Genomic DNA, 17,948 nt, shown 5'->3' on the forward strand with positions numbered 1-17,948 from the left:
CAATATCCTCCCAGCGTACCCTGGGGAGTCAGGCCACGGCTGCTAGAGGCACAGGCCTGCTGAAGTATGAGAAGAGAGGAGGATGTAGGTGGACATTATTTCCTTCACAAAGAATAAAATGAATTAATTCACTATTTTAAAGAGACGGTTTTTGGTTTATCTGTGAAAACAATTTCCAACATCCATCCTTTCGTCAAATATTTATCGAGCACTTACTGGAAACCAGCCCCCACAGGAGGTGATGGATGCCCTCAGGAGCTTACAGTCTAGTTTGTGGGACAGTCATTAAGTAATAACAGATTCAGAATCACCACCCTGACTTTGACAAGTGCTGTAAAGGAGAGACCCATATGAACTTATCAAAGGGAGTTTGGCCCAGGAGGCCTGAAGAACGGAGAACTAAGCTGAGATGTCAAGGTAGAGGCTAACTAGAATTTCATGATTCCGCATTGCACTTTTCATTTATGTTCCCAAATCTCAATCTGTACAGTCACAGAAACAGCCCTGAGGGAAACATGAACTTAATAAAAAGATAGCCTACCTAGAGGAGTCCAGGACATTATGATTTTCAAAAGTGGGCCAGGCACCATGGCTCCTGCCTGTAATCCTAGCACTTTGGGAGGCTGAGGCAGGTGGATCACCCGAGGTCAGGGGTTCAAGACAAGCCTGGCCAACATGGAGAAACCCTGTCTCTACTAAAAATACAAAAATTAGTTGGGCATGGTGGCGCATGCCTGTAATCCCAGCTACTTGGGAGGCTGAGGCAGGAAAATCGCTTGATCCTAGGAGGCGGAGGTTGCAGTGAGCCAAAACCACACCACTACACTCCAACATGGGCGACAGAGAGAGACTCTGTCTCAAAAGAAAAAAAAAGATTTTCGAAAGTGTATTTTTCTCCCATCTATAGGAAGATAAGACAACATATTCTCACCTAAGGAAAAAAATATTCATCTTGCAACATGGTCCTCCAAATACATTTTCAAAATATAAATTTTCTTGCAAGTCTGATGGGATGATGTCTCCCTCCCCTGGTAAGAGCAGTGTTTGCAACCTGGGCAATACTGAGAGCACAAATCATTCTAACAGCGCTAATTTGGACAGCACTGATTTAGGACAGAAGTACCTCCCTTTCCAACCTAAAATCAGCACTATCAGAAACATTTCAAAGATATTGTCAGGGGTACATGCAGTAAGTGAGACAATCAGCAGACAGCAATGGGAGAACAAACCAATCTTTGTGTTACATTGCACAGATCAAATGAAATCCTTACTGCTTAGTTTGAAGAGGTAACTATGGAAAGATGTGGCATACTATCTATAAAATTTTACAGCAAAGATGCATTCTTTTCTAATTTTTTCCAGTTCCAGCCTCTTGATTTCCTTTAGGCAAGATCAATTTATCTCTGAATCTGCCAGCTCCCAGCAACTCTAATATGGCACTGGGCACTGTAGGATTTTAAATAATTTGAGAGTCATCTATATGCCAGACACTATGGATATAAAGATGAATTAATCAGTCACTTCTACCAAAGACTCAATGTCTAGTAACATCCTTAACAATTGCATTATTACTAGGAAAAGAATCCGTGTGTTGGCCACCATGTTTGCATTGCTTCAACTTATTTCCTCATAGTATCAAAAGCTTGTGGTGAAAAGTTATCAAGACAGAACAAGGAAATAGTCAGCATAATAATTTAACTCACCTAAAATAGTTTGAACCGTATTAATTCTTCACTGGAAAAATAGGGTATATATTTCTTTCTTTCTTTCTTTCTTTTTTTCTTGTTGCCCAGGCTGGAGTGCAGTGGTACAATCTCAGCTCACTGCAACCTCCACCTCCCAGGTTTAAGTGATTCTCCTGCCTCAGCCTCCTGAGTAGCTGGGATTACAGGCACCTGCCACCACAACCAGCTAATTTTTGCATTTTTACCAGAGACAGGGTTTCACCATGTTGGCCAGGCTGGTCTCGAACTCCCGACCTCAGTTGATTCGCCTACCTCTGCCTCCCAAAGTGTTGGGATTACAGGTGTGAGCCACTGCGCCCGGATTAAAACACAGTATATTTCTTGAAGCTCTGAGGATTCTAACTCTTTGGAATAGCTTACTTTAATTGTGCACCTTCTATGTGTCAGGCACTAATTTCAATTACTTTACATAGATTAACTTGTCTTATCCTCACAAGGACCCTATGATTTGCTTGATGATAAAACTGGGGCAAATATAGAGAAGTTAAGGAATGTTCCCAAGAATGATGGCTGGGCAGGTGTGGAGCCAGGTTGAAACCCCAGGCACTGTGACTCCAGGGCTCCTGTTCTGAACCACTGTACCCTTGCGGCTCTCTGGAAAGGCAGGGAAATGTAACGCATTGAAAAGCATTTGGGGTGCTGCTCACAGCGTCTATGGTGACAGAGTATGGTGTTCTGATAGTGAAAACAAAGCCAAGTTTTTTTGCTCCTTTCGCTAAAGCTGCTTCATTGTCAGTAAAAAGTTTATATTAGTAGAAATTGAGCAAATATAATCACACTGAATTGAATTTAAAACAGATTTCCAGTCTCCAGCACTAATACTGTGTCCATTTTTTAAACTTGGCTTTTTTTTTATCCAAATGCACTTATCTGTCCGTCTAGGGACCAGCTTGTGTTCACAAAAGAGGAAATTTGGTTAAAGAGGGCCTCTTTCAGTGGGGCTGAGATGAATTTACCAGGCTGAGGGTGAAATACTTCCTTACTGTTCATAATGATGTTGTTTCTTCTCAAAGCCATTCATAGTAACTCCATAAAATGTTGCAAGGCCTTAACTTTACCTCTGTTTTGTTACTGATGATAACCAAACGCACTGCTGAGCCCCAAATTCTGAGCACCCTCACAGCCTCTTTATGGCAGTCTTTGGGGGTGAACCATGAGTGCTATAAGAACTCCAGGGAAGGAGAAAGGCAGAAGCAATTAAGGTGATCAGTGATAGCACCTACCTCTTCTGAAGCCTCATCACCAGCCAGGCACAAAGAGCTATGCGCACTTAACATCTACCTGGGGGAGGAAGCCTGGTGGATTATATTATTTCCATCTCTCTTGGGAATAACAGAGTGGCCCACAGATAACAGGATAAGAAATTCTGTTATATAGTCTTTTGTGGGCTATAAAAACAGAAAGGCACAAAATTAGTGAGTGTCTTTCAACATCAATAACACAAGAGGTATATATGCTCTAAAATTTGTGCCAACTGTGTTTTGACCTCAGGTACACACAAAGTCAGGCACCAGCGAAAAACCATATCATGCATTCAAAATGTATTTGTGGGGTGGCTACCGAGGCCAGGATGGTATAGGAGGCTAGAGAGACCTCAGAAAAAAAGGTGATCCTGCCTTCTTGAAGCTTTATTCTCATTGGAGAGACAGAATTTCCCAAAACTGAAGAAAACAAATAGGGACTGTGATAGAGAAAAGAAGGGTGTATTGTATTGTATTGTATTGTATTGTATTGTATTGTATTGTATTGTATTGTATTGTATTGTATTGTATTGTATTGTGTTTTTGAGATGGAGTCTAGCTCTGTTGCCCAGCCTGGAGTGTAATAGTGTGATCTCGGCTCACTACAACCTTCACCTCCCATGTTCAAGTGATTCTCCTGTCTCAGCCTCCTGAGTAGCTAAGATTGCAAGTGCCCACGACCATGCCCAACAATTTTTGCATTTTTAGTAGAGATGAGGTTTTACCATGTTGGCCAGGGTGGTCTTGAACTCCTGACCTCAAGTAATCTGCCTGTCTCGGCCTCCCAAAGTGCTGGGATTACAGGCATGAGCCACTGTGCCCAGCCTTTTTTTTTTTTTTTTAACAGGAAAAAAGTATTTAATACTTTAACAAAATGCAAAGTAAAATATCCAAGTTACAAAATATAAATTCCTTTGGTTCAGTCATCACACCACTATTTTTACCTTCCACATAGCTATAGACATCACACCCTCAAAGTGATGTCAGACTGTCCCCCTTCGTACTGAAAGATGTCATGCCAAAGCCATCACATACCCCACCGTTCAGTGAAATTGCTGGCAACTTACACGGAATAGAGCTGTGAGGTAGGAAAAGGGGGAAGTGGTTGTCTGAAAAAAAGGGGAAGACTCTCCACACACAGAGCAAGTCAGCAGGAGGGAGGTCTCTGCTGGGTCACCACGCCATGAACCATACCCCTTCCATGCTACATGAGGCTGAGTTGTTGGTACAGTCGCACATAAATACAGACGATCAAGTGAACCTGAGCACCCCCAGGGAAAACAGAAGAAAAATACAGAGAGGCAGAGGAGAGAAAGAATGGCAGCCAGAGGCAGATCACAGAATACCAGGGAACATCTAGTCCAAACCCTGTTTTACAGATGGGAAAAATGAGACCTAGAGTAGAGGGTCTTGCCAAAAGACACAGTTTATGGCAGTATTAGAATTCCATGCTGCCTTTTAACATGAGCAAGGAGAAAAAAAAAATGGACAAGAAATGGGTAGACTTGCTAAGGCAGGGGCGGACCCAGGCATCTCATTCCACTTCTGCTGTCTTTTTGGAAGAGTGCCCATGAGGTCTTAAGGCCTTTCTGCGTGCTTCCTTGATTCTCAAGAATCAGCAGTCATCAAGGTTTCTTCAAGGTTCCTGTGGCTCTGGACACAGGGATCCAAAGAAACAGAGACCCAGGCCACCTAATCAGGACAGAAGATAATGGCCCCTAATCTGCTCCCAAACAAGACCTGAAACAGTGACAACAAGGTCAGAATAGAAATTCAGCCACCCCTCAGTCAAACACCATCACCTAAATGGGGGCTGCAGGAAGAGTCGCGGAGCTGGAAATCTGCAATATTTGAATGAATAAGTGAATGAATGAATACACGGAGATGACCAATGCATGTTTGGTTCCGTGACAGGCATTGGTTCTGTTCACTATCTGTGCTGTGGGCACTTTTGGGGTCTACGTAGTTTTTGTCCACTCTGCTGGGATTGTGGGTGTATCATATTGTGCCCCTGGCAAACAAACTGAAAGAATTGAGTGCAGATTTAAATAATAAAATGTGTCTGATTGGTAGAGATTAAGGGGAAAAAGTGGAAAGCCATTTTTTTTTTTTTTGAGATGGAGTCTTGCTGTGTCGCCCAGGCTGGAGTGCAGTGGTGCATTCTTGGCTCACTGCAAGCTCTGCCTCCTCGGTTCACACCATTCTCCTGCATCAGCCTCTGGAGTAGCTGGGACTACAGGCGCCCGCCACCACACCTAGCTAATTTTTTGTATTTTTAGTAGAGACGGGGTTTCACCATGTTGGCCAGGATGGTCTCGATCTCCTGACCTCGTGATCTGCCCACCTCGGCCTCCCTAAGTGCTGGGATTACAAGGCCTGAGCCACCGCGCCTGGCCGGAAAGCCATTCTTAAACCAGCTGCTTTTTTTTTCTCCTCTCAGTTTTATAAGAACAGTATACCAGATCCTGGAGCAATGAAGACAGAATGGCTGAATCTCCAAACATCTCAAAACATGCATTTGAGGTAGCCTCACTCACTGCCACTTCCCCTCCCAACAGTCATTTCTTAGACAGGGAGGCAGTGGTAGACTGTGACAGTGGGATCTCACTGCACTTCTCAAGGATGGCCTCAGCAGAGAGTTTAGGCAGCCCTGTTCCAGAGAGCACTCATCCACCAGGCTGTTCATGGACGTGGGGGGCAGCAGAGGGTCCTCCTCATCTGGACTCAGTCCAGGAATCAGGGAGTTACTTGCCCTGTCCAATTCCTTGTCCACCTGCTCCCTGGACACACCCACTGTCTCAGGCTGTCCTAAAGGGATCTGGAGTCAAAATATGCTGACAGGGCTTCCTGGAGCAGAGGCAGACATTTCTTTCAAGAGATCTGGGTGTTGCCTTGAAGATGGGCTTGGAGGTTAGAGAGGTGCTTAGGTCAGGGGTCAGCTTCAGGGACGGAGAGTGGGAGCGTTCCAGGACTCCACAGACCATTGTTCAGAGCACCACGTGGAGACAAAATAGCCAACCACCGCACTGGCTCGTTATGAGCGTTGAAAAAGATAGTCATGGCAATCAGGACATCATAGCTGCGAGCCTGGCAGAAAGCATGGGGATCTGCAAGGAGGTCAGACCTCAGCAGTAAGGCTTCCAAATCCATATAGATTGCACGAATGGCCACCTTGATGCCTTGTCTATAAAAGGTCTTCTGGTCCTTTCTCAGCATCTGCTCAGTAGTCAGTCCTGATACCTTGAACTTTGCCTTTTGTAGGGAATCAAAAATATCATTTCTCTTGGGTAGATCTGGGAAGAGGACCTCTAGCTAGAGGTCCTCCACATATTTGCTGTCTTTAAGGGTTGCCTTTCCAATTTTAAGGTCCATGTTGACACAATCCAGGATGATGGTTCTTAGGTAAGATACGATGGTCGACAAGGATAAGGGTGAGTTAGCCAGCCTGGTGCAATGCATGGAGGTCAATCTTATCCCAAAAATCCAAGATAGTCTCTGGAATATGAACCTTCTGAAGAAGGAAGATGATGCCACCTTGCAGAGGTAGCTCAGAATGTTCTATAATTAAAACTGGCACAAAGACTTCCTTCTGTCTCAGTTGTCTTTACCAGGTAAAAAGCAGGGCAAGGGCCGAGGCGGGCAGATCACTAGATCAGGAGATCGAGACCACGGTGAAACCCCGTCTCTACTAAAAATACAAAAAATTAGCCGGGCGCAGTGGCGGGTGCCTGTAGTCCCAGCTACTCAGGAGGCTGAGGCAGGAGAATGGCGTGAACCCAGGAGGCGGAGCTTGCAGTGAGCTGAGATCACGCCACTGCACTCCAGCCTGGGTGACAGAGCGAGACTCTGTCTCAAAAAAAAAAAAAAAAAAAAAAAAGCAGGGCAAGAGCAGACACCATGGAGTCCAAATCACAGGCTTCATTTCCCAGCACAACATGTAGAGGTCGGGACTTGTGTAGGGTAGCTCGACAGGCCTGCAGGTAGTCCTCCACGGTGAAGCCCAAAGTTTGCCATCACCCTAGTCAAGGAACTCAGGTGCTAGAGAAGGACATATTTTAGATAGATGGTCAGGGAATAATGCTGGAGGAGATGACATTTAAAATTAATATCGAAACAAAAAGGTTAGTTAGCTGTATAGCTGATGGTGACAGTAGCACATAGCTGACAAAGGGAATAGTACGTCCAAAGGCTCCGAGTCAGGAAACAGCTTGGTGTGTTTGTGGAGCTTCCAGGCAAGTGTGCCTTTAGCATCTCAAGCAAGGGGAACAATGACAGAATGAGGTTGGAGAGTAGACCATGGTAATGAGTTCAGATTTTATGTTAAGTGTGGTGCCAGTCCTCAGGAGGTTTCTAAGCAAAGGACGGACATGTATAAATGTATGCTTTAAAAGGTCGCTTTAGTTTTTGAGAAGATCAAGATTCCAGATCAAGTAGATCAATGTCTTAAAATAGATAAGTGAAGATATTGGTAGCATGCAATAGAACCAAATAGTTTAAAAGCAAATAAACAGTCTTAACAGAGACTGCTACATAGTAAAAGTTCTTGTATAATGTTTAAATTCACTCATGCTCATAAGTTCAGTGCTTAGCTCATAATATCAGTACAAAATCCCTTGCTTATTATATGAACATCAAAAAATTTCAAGACCCTCTCCCTCTTCCTGGGTTCAGAACATGATGCCTTTTAGGAAGCCATATAGATATTTTGAAGTTATATAGCACCACTGTGCCAACTTAGAATGAAAATAACAGGCTTACATGGCCATTCTCAAAGTTCTCCAATAACTTGGGGTCGTTAAATTCACAGGATGCTGGGATGGAAGAAGGTGTCTGACTATGAGGAAAAATAGAAAAGATTAACAAAAAGTTCCCGGTGGTGCCAGTCAATATTCAGAAGGATCTGAAATACACACACAGCCCACAAGATCCTTAAGAGGATCACAAAGAGTCTACAGAACTATAATAATACTTACAGTTCTGTCCAATGATAAATCCTCCCAGCCCTCAAAGCTGCAAAATGGCATCCGAAGATGCCTAAACCTGTGTTGAGAACTGTACGGTTATAGAGAATTTGAGCCAGAGTGGCTACGAAAGCAATAAATTCATGGTTAGATTCTAGGCTGTCTGACTACCGCACGGGAAAGATCTGTCCAGAGGAGCTTCTGGAAACTGCCATTTGAGATCTGAACAAGAGAGAGCTCTGGTATTATATGTCAATACTCTGGTACTGATAAAAGTTGGTTGCAGGAAAAGGGAGCAAGGAAAAAGTAGAAAAGAATAGGACTTCTGCCTGAATAACTTCTAAGGGGAAATGAGGGAGGAAATGTAATTGTTTCAAGACTCTACATATAAAACATCTTGGGAATTCTAACATGTATCAAAGCAGATGTAAATCATATTTTTAAAATAACTACAAGTTTGCATTTTAAGCTTTACATTTCAGTCTCATTAAGATACAGCTATAGCTTTAGAAATTCAGTTAAGTCTTAGAATAAATAAAAACTAATTAATTTTAAGAAAAAAAATGAGAATTTCTGGCCAGGCGCGGTGGCTCACGCCTGTAATCCCAACACCTTGGGAGGACAAGGCAGGCAGATCATGAGGTCCAGAGATCGAGACCATTATGGCTAACACGGTGAAACCCTGTCTCTACTAAAATTACAAAAAATTAGCCGGGCATGGTGGTGCGCGTCCGCAGTCCCAGCTACTCGGGAGGCTGAGGCAGGAGAATCGCTTGAACCCAGGAGGCGGAGGCTGCAGTGAGCCGAGATTGTGCCACTGCACTCCAGCCTGGGTGACAGAGAGAGACTCCACCCCCTGCCCCAAAAAGAGAATTTCTAACAGAGTATGGCAATAAAAACACTTTCCTGTAAATTACACCTGCAATGATACACTTCTTATATGTCATAATATTGCAAGTGAGGGTTCCCGTTTTATTAGAAAATCGATACTGTACCTACACAAAATAAAAATGAACACAATAAACCACATGAATTTAAAACAAATTTAGAGGGCAAGACAACAAAATGAAGTTCTTCCTCCTTTTTCTTTCTTTTTCCCTCTGTCTCTCAGGCCAGAGTTCAGTGGCTTGATCTCGGCTCACTGCAAGCCCCGCCTCCCTGGTTCAAGCAATTCTCCTGCCTCAGTCTCCCAAGTATCTGGGATTACAAGTGCCTGCCACAACACCCAGCTAACTTTTGTATTTTTAATAAAGACAGAGTTTCACCATGTTGGCCAAGCTGGTCTTAAACTCCTGATTATTTACGCTTTTTTTTTAGAAGGACATACTCTTCTCTCTTTTTCTTTTTTTGTTTTTTGACGGAGTCTCACCCTGTCACCCATGTTGGAGTGCAGTGGTACAATCATAGCTCACTGCAGCCTTGACCCCTGGGCTCACGTGATCCTCGCGCCTCAGCCTCCTGAGTAGCTGGGACTTTATACACGCCAAGGCAGGAGGATTGCTAGAATTCAGGAGTTCAAGACCAGGCTGGGCAAGATAGCAAGACCTCATCTCTACTAGAAATAAAAAAAAATTAAACAGGTGTGGTGGTGTATGCCTGTAGTCCCAGCTGCTTGGGAGGCTGAAGTGGGAGGATTGCTTGAACCTGGGGAGGTTGAGGCTGCAGTGAGCTTGCCTGACAGAGTGAGACCCTGTCTTTAAAAAAAAGAAAAAAAAACAGTTGATATTGGGAAAGTGAAAAAAGATCTACTATTCAAAAAGGCACATGAGTCTTCTATATTGTGGAATATGGTGAACTAACAATGTGAACAACCCTTATGACAAAAACAAGCATAATGCAGGATAAAGAAAGAAAGCTCATATTTTAAAATACATCCCAAAGTTGTTCCAGAAGTAAGCAATCCTCCGAGGTCAAACTCAGATCTGTAGAAGGTAGGTGGAAATTCAAATTCAAACCATGAAAGGAAGGTGAGTATCAAAGTGAGCTCTAAGAGTGCTGTAAGAAAAAGTGCCCTGGAATCCTAAGGTTTTTATCTTGAAGGTTGCACAGGGGCTAGAAGTACATGGCTGCCCCAGGTGGAGAGTGTCATGGAACACCCCTCCATAAATCTGAACAAGAGGGATACCACCTAAAAACAAGCATTAAAGAGAAGTAAACTGTTCAGCAGAATGGGATGGCACACACATTTGCCTGATTGAACCCTGAGACTGGATGGAAGAAAAATATATTTTTCTAGAGAATGTCAATGCAAGCTGGCCTCTCCAGGAGCTTGTGGCCAAATTCACACGACCCATGGATTCAAACCTTCTCAAGTAGAGGATTTAAATTAATGTAATCTCAAGTGATTGTCAGAAGTAAATGCAAATCTTTCTGCAGAGATGCAACTTCAACCCAGACCTTCAAGAATTCCTACCAAAAAAAACTTCCAAGGATCATGGGGTCATAGTTAAAACAAGGCACCCTAAGTGAAAACCAGCAGATACAAGAGAAAAAGAATCAGATCCACAAATAATTTGGATAGACTGAGAATATGAAATAAATAGGTTTTGTGTGGTTTTTAAAAACAGTTTAAAAACATGAACAAGGAACAAGAAAATAAAAATAAACCGTATATTTTTAAAATAAACTTCTAGAAAGTTAAAATTATAATGGTTATAATGGTTGAAAAACATAAAACTTGCTGGGCATGGTGGCTCACTCCTGTAATCCCAGCACTTTGGGAGGCCTAGGGTGGGTGGACCACTTGAGGTCAGGAGTTCGAGACCAGCCTGGCCAACATGGGGAAACCCCATCTCTACTAAAGAATACAAAAATTAGCCGGGTTTGGTGGTGCACACCTAGCTACTCAGGAGGCTGAGCCAGGAGAATCACTTGAATTCAGGAGGCAGAGGTTGCTGTGAGCCGAGATCACACGATTGCACTCCAGCCTGGGTGACAGAGCAAAACCATATATATATATATATATATATATATATGTATATATGTGTACATATATGTATATATATGTATATGTGTGTGCATATATGTATATATGTATATATATGTATAACTTAAAACTTCTCTGAAAGATTAAACCACAGAGTCAAATGAAGAGACAATTAGAAAGCAGAAAGAGGCCAGGCGCAGTGGCTCATGCCTGTAATCCCAGCACTTTGGACGGCTGAGGAGGGCGGATTACTTGAGGTCAGGAGTTCGAGACCAGGCTGGCCAACATGGTGAAACCCTGTCTCTACTAAAAATACAAAAATTAGCTGGGCATGGCAGCACCCACCTGTAATCCCAGCTTCTTAGGAGTCTGAGGCAGGAGAATCGCTTGAACCCAGAAGGCAGAGGTTGCAGTGAGCCGAGATCATGCCACACTGCACTTGACCCTGGCCAACAGAGTGAGACTCTGTCTCCAAAGGAAAAAAAAAAAAAAAAACCAGAAAGATAAATGGGAAGAAATTATTCAGTGCAGAGAGATAATGAGATAGGAAATATGACTGGAGGGTAAGAGGCCAGAAGGCAGAGATAAAAGGGCCAACATACATCTAGTTGGAAATCCAAAGGGAAAGAAAATGGAGGCCGGAGATGAGTCAATATTTAAACATAGATCGGAGTTTTCCAAAGTTGCTGAAAGTCATTGATCCTCATATTCTGGGAGCCCAGTGAATCCGGATAGGATAAATAAAAAGTTACGCAGCAGTGAAACCACAGTGGTCTAAAGAGAAAAATTTCAAAGCAGAAAGCAAAGACCAACCACATGCCCAGCTATCAATGCTAGACTGATGAGTAGCTTCTCAAAACCATCAATGGTATAAGATGATGGAATAGTTTCAAGATTCTGGGAAAAAGTAACAATATTTCAAGTAGGGAGAAGAAAGGACATTTTCGGACATGTGAAATTTGAGAGATTTGTCCACCAACCCCTCTCTAAAGGAAACTTTAAACACATCATTTAGGTCATCATTGAGGCAGGAGTTCATTTAGGTGACATATGTGCAAACTCAGATGAAAGTTCTGAGTTATGAGAATTAAAGGTGAGCAAGGACATTGATAAGTATGTGGATAAATGTAAATAAGCACTGCTGCATAAAATAATGATGACAATAGTAGTCTTATTGGCAGGGTTAAAAGATTTTAAAATCAAAATACTAGACAAAAGTAGCGTATAACTGCAAGAGACAAACAGTGTTAAAGTATTTTTATTATTGGTAAAATATACATAAGATAATATTTACCACTTTAACCATTTTTACATGTCATTAAGTACATTCACATTGTTGTGCAGTCATCACCACCATCATCTCCAGAACTTTTTCATCATCCCAAGCGAAATTCCATATCTATTGAACAATCACTTCCTGTTCTCCTCTTTTCCCCAACCTGGAAACCACTATTCTACTGTCTGTCTCTATGAATATGAGAATTCCAGGTATTTCAGGTAGGCGGAATCATACAATAATTGTCCTTTTGTGTCTGGCATATTTCACCTAGCATAAGGCCTCAAGGTTCATCTATGTTGTAGCATCCATCAGAATTTCACTCCTTTTCACAATGAAACTGGGTATGTTTCATTGTGTAGATAGACCATACTTTGTTTATCCATTCATCCACTGATAGTCATTAGAGATTTTTCTACCGTTTTGCTACTGTAAATAATGATTTTGTGAACATTGGTAAACAAGATCTCTTTGAGGTTCTGCTTTTAGCTTTTTTGTGTATATACCTAAATGTGGAATTACTGGATCATATGGTAATTCTATATTTATTTTGTTGAGGAACCACCATATTATTTTCCATAGCAGCTACACCATTTTTTTTTTTTTTTTTTTTTTTTGCTTTAAAAAAATAGCCATCCTAATGGGTATGAGGTAATGGTTCATTGTGATTCTGATTTGCATTTTCCTAATGATTAGTGATGCTGAGGAGCTTTTCACGTACTCCTTGGACATTTGTATATCTTCTTTGAAAAAATGTCTACTCAAATCCTTTGCCGATTTTTGAACTGGGTTTTTTTTCTGTAGGGTTGTAGTTATTCATATACGCTGGATGTTAAACTCCCTTTCGTCTTGCTGTTTCAAATGTCATTGATTTCTGATCTTTGTGTTTTACCTACATAAACAATATAATTTATTTTCAAAGCTTGAATCCCAAAGGTAACTTTTATTAATAATATATTGAATCACTTACCTAAAGAGGCTAGGGTCACTTGACTAGGCAGCGTGAATGAAGTGTTCCTTTTCCAACTGTCAATAGAAACCATACATTCTAAAGGATTAGCAAATAATCAGATTTTTATGAGCAGAAAAAGTACTGGAGATTTGGGCCAGGCACGGCAGCTCACGCCTGTAATCCCAGCACTTTGGGAGACCAAGGTGGGCGGATCATTTGAGGTCAGTAGTTCAAGACCAGCCTTGCCAACATGGCAAAACCCTGTCTCTACTAAAAATACAAAAATTAACCAGGAGTGGTGGTGCACACCTGTAATTCCAGCTACTTGGGAGGCTGAGAGAGGAGAATCATTTGAACTTGGGAAGCTGAGGTTGCAGTGAGCTGAAATTGCGCCGCTGCACTCCGGCCTGGGTGACAGGGTAAGATGCTGTTTCAAAAAAAAAAAGAAAAAAAAAGCGTACTGGAGATTTGATTATTCCACCCTCCTTCATCTTTAGTTTTCCAAGGTCAAAAGGCTGCTGCTGTAATTCTCTGAACAGACATTTCCAGGAGTCAAAATCCTTTTTAAATAAATACTTACTGAAAATTCATTATTCAAAATGATGCTATACAAGGTAACTAGAAATTAGAAAGTATATCTACCAATTACTGGTTATAATGACTAGCATTAATTAAGTTGGTACTATACACTAGACACTGTGTTGAATGCCTTGCATATACAGTATTTTATTCAATCCTCATAGCAACCTCATGACATAGATTCTATTGTCGTGCCCATTTTAGAGATTAGAGATCAAGACCAGGGAAGTTACATGAGAGGCCCAAGATGACACTGCTGATGAATAGTAAAGCCAGGAATCATACCCAGGAAATTTAACTCAAAACTCTGCCTTTTACCACAATTTATATATTGTCCCCAATTCATTGAAAAATAGAAAATTGCAATCCAGTGAAACATATTAAGAACAAAAAGTGGCTAGAAAAAAATAATTAAATGTCTTTCTTTTTCTATGTACTGTACAAGCGTGGGAGTTTTTTAAAATGTAATTTACACCTATAAAGACGTGATTGTAATTTAAAAGGGAAATTAAACAAAGCTATTGTGCTGACTGTCCATTGGTAACCTGACTTTGCTCCCATCTCTTTCTATTGTCCTGCAGGGACTGGCCGGGGTGGTGTGCATTTCTCCTGATCTCTCATCAGCCTGATTCCAAGTCAGGTTCTGCCTTTCAGAGGAATGTTCAGTAAAAAAGTAGAAGCTTTATTATTGTTCTTCTGGCAGTGGTGAGCAGACTGTTGAATTTGGCAGATGTAAAACTTTGTAGCAGCCTCTGAAATGTCTAGCAGTCTTGGGATGCTTGCTGTGGGTCATCTGCCCCAGGGAGGCAGGGCAAGGGGGCTCCTGCCAGCAGGTTCCTGACTCTGAAAGCTCATTGCGACCTGAGAGCTGAAAATAACCTTCGCTATCTTCCCCTCCAGCTCTTCCATTCTTTCATAAGTACATAATAACCTATATTAGATCTGTTCTGCTTGAACCTAACACTGTATTATCAGCTACCCCATGAGGCAATATTAGTACCCATGATACAGTATTGTCAATTACCCATGATGCAGTATTACCCATGATGCAGCATTATCAATATTTTGAAAAAAGTATGATTTAAATTCCCCCCTGGCTCCATGTATGTCCATTAAAGCTATACTCTGTGGCTGACTTTGGCATTTTAATTTGCACAAGTTCTCCCTAGAGGCTTCTTTAAAGCTCCTATCACATTGTCCAGTCCCTAAAGGAGCCCTCACCTGCCCAAGTTCTTCATTGAGATTGAATGTTCTGGCCATGGCATAGACATTGATTTTATAATGCGTATCTTCATCCTGCAAGAAATGAAAAAGTCTTTCACACTGCCACTGAGCTCTCTATGTGACTGACATTTAGAAAGACTTCACAATTGAGAATGTAGAATGCTTGGATTAAAGATAGAGTGTATCTTTAGTTTCTCACATATTAGCAGAATCAAATCAGGAGAGGCAGTGCCATGTAGAAATAAATTTTGATGTGTTGGTGATCTGAAGTTGGAAAACTTGGCTTGCAAAGCCCTGGCTCTGCCTCAGACAAGCTGTGGCCCTTAAGAAAGTTAATTAACATCTCTGTGCCTCAGCTACTACATCTATAAAATGGAAGCAACAATACAGATCTCACAGCACTCTTGGGAAAGAGAATGCATTTGAAAGCACCTGCTTCATGCTGTGGCTGTTAAAATAATATTCCTCTTCAAATGTTGGCAAGCCAATGGTATATCGAGAGGATATTTTTAATATGTGACATTTAGCAATAATTTAATTTTTTAAAAAAATGTTTTTTTGAGACTGAGTCTCGCTGTGTTGCTCAGGTTGGAGTGCAGTGGTGCCATCTTGGCTCACTGAAACCTCTGCCTCTCAGGTTCAAGTGATCCTTGTGCCTCAGCCTCCCAAGTAGCCGGGATTACAGGACTGCGCCACCACACCCGACTAATTTTTGTATTTTTACTAGAGACCAGGTTTCACCATGTTGCCCAAGCTGGTCTCCAACTCCTGGGCTCAAGCGATCCACCTGCCTCAGCCACCCAAAGTGCTGGGATTACAGCCATGAACCACCGCACCTGGCCCAAAAATAATTTTTAAATACAACTAAATTTTGCAACCCCATGTTCACACTAGAAAATTAGTTCAGTCCCAACTTTAAGTATTTATGACAGCCAATACCCAGTTGTCCCTTAAGAAATCTTTTCTTGAATGTGAAGTAATTCGGGAATGATTATGTGTCTGTCATTCTTGCCAAGATTTGTAAGTCTACTGGACTCACCTCCCCTTCTTTATTGACTGTTTTCAATCTTAATGGATTAACTATCTCTCTACATTTACCGCTAAACCACTCTCTCTTAAACCTTTATCAGTTAAAACAAATATATTAAAAAATGGCATCCTCAAGATGAACACAAAGAGGACAAGCAGAGCTGAGCCATGTTGATAGCAATGCTTGGCTTAGACTAGTTCCATCATGAGGACGGTTACATTGACTCTTAAAAGGAACACAAAAGCTATGCCTTAAGAGATAATTTTTTTTAATTTTCTGATTTTAATACTCACTCAGTTTATAAACTGGGCCTGAATATATTTCACAATTTCCATAGTGACCAGCATAGGGACGAGGTTCTGGTACAAAATGATAGACCAGGCATGGTTGCTCACACCTGTAATCCCAGCACTTTAGGAGGCTGAGATGGGTGGATCACCTGAGGTCAGGAGATCTTGACCAGCCTGGTCAACATGGTGAAACCCCGTCTCTACCAAAAATACAAAAATTAGCCGGGCATGGTAGTGAGCACCTGTAATCCCAGCTACTTGGAAGGCTGAGGCAGGAGAATCGCTTGAACCCGGGAGGCGGAGGTTGCAGCCAGCCAAGATCACACCACTGTACTCCAGCCTGAGTGACAGAGTGAGACTCTGTCTCAAAAAAAAAAAAAAAAAAAAAAAAGATGATGAACACCAATATGTCAAATAAAATGACACGGGAGCTGGAACCTCTGGAAAAACATCAGAGACACCACCTCATAGCTTCCGGCAATGCCTTTATTCATCTTTGTTTGCACTATTGCATTTTTAAATTTTGGAATTTTCTCTATGAAAATTATGATTAAAAGTGGACACAAATATTAAATATTTTAAAATGTATATTAGTTCCACACCAGCCATGTAATAAGGAGTATGGGAAGCTTTGAGATTCAAGATCAAAGAAGATACCAACTTTGCCCTCAGGGAGCTTAGTGTGAAGCTTGGGAAAGTCAGCTGGGTTAGGAAATACAGTATGACGAATTCCAGAGTGGCACTGAGCGCTGAGCACAGGGACAACAGCACAAAGTAGGGGGCCTAGAGGGGATCTCAGGAAAGGAGATGAACCAAGTTGAAACAAGAAGTTCGTTACATGCAGATGAGGGGAAGTGAATGAGGAGGGTATTCTAATTCTAGCTGGAAATAACAGTAGGTGTGAAGTCAAAGAGACCTGAAGCAGCGTTGGGGAAATGAAACATGTATATGTATGTATACATATAATGATTTTTTTTTTTTTTGAGACAGAGTCTTGCTCTGTCACCCAGGCTGGAGTGCAGTGGTGCAATCTCAGCTCAGTGCAACCTCCGCCTCTGGGATTCAAGCGATTCTCCTGCCTCAGCCTCCTGAGTAGCTGGGACTACAGGTGCCCGCCACCACGCCTGGCTAATTTTTTGTATTTTCAGTAGAGACAGGGTTTCGCCATGTTGGCCAGGCTGGTCTTGAACTCCTGACCTCAGGTGATCCACCGGCCTCGGCCTCCCAGAGTGCTGGAATTACAGGCGTGAGCCACCATGCCTGGCCTAAAACACAGTATATTTCTTGAAGCTCTGAGGATTCTAACTCTTTGGGATGACGAAACAAATGCAAAGCAAATACGAAGTGGTGTGGTCCTGAGCTGGCCATAGTTCCGCAAGAGCATGCACCCAGTTCCTCAGTCACACGGGGCCCAGCTTTCTTTGACGAGTCTCTCACCACTCCATGCCTCCTTCTGACCTCTACACAGCAGTCACACTGAGCTGCACTTGCCAAATGGCCTTTGGACATGGGCAATATTCTTGGCCTAGAGCTCTCCTATGAGGCTCCCCTTCATTCTTCCCTCCCTACTCCTTTTAATTTCCATCTGTTCTCATCCTTAAGGTTTCAGTTTGTTTGTTACTTCCTCATGGAAGCCTCAGTGTTAGGTTGGAAGGGGCTCCAATGTGGACACGTGGCATCCTATACTTTCCCTTCTTCATTTACTGTCAGTATGCTATTACTTT

The 17,948-nt window shown here is 42.1% G+C and overlaps 1 pseudogene; it reads right to left on the minus strand.

The window, feature by feature from the left end:
• Positions 1-5,544: 5,544 nt before the first annotated feature.
• LOC101128195 (exopolyphosphatase PRUNE1-like) lies at positions 5,545-6,454 on the minus strand (annotated as a pseudogene).
• Positions 6,455-17,948: the final 11,494 nt, after the last annotated feature.

The sequence above is a fragment of the Gorilla gorilla genome, chromosome 14 (assembly GCF_029281585.2).
Source record: "Gorilla gorilla gorilla isolate KB3781 chromosome 14, NHGRI_mGorGor1-v2.1_pri, whole genome shotgun sequence".
Lineage (NCBI taxonomy): Eukaryota > Metazoa > Chordata > Mammalia > Primates > Hominidae > Gorilla > Gorilla gorilla.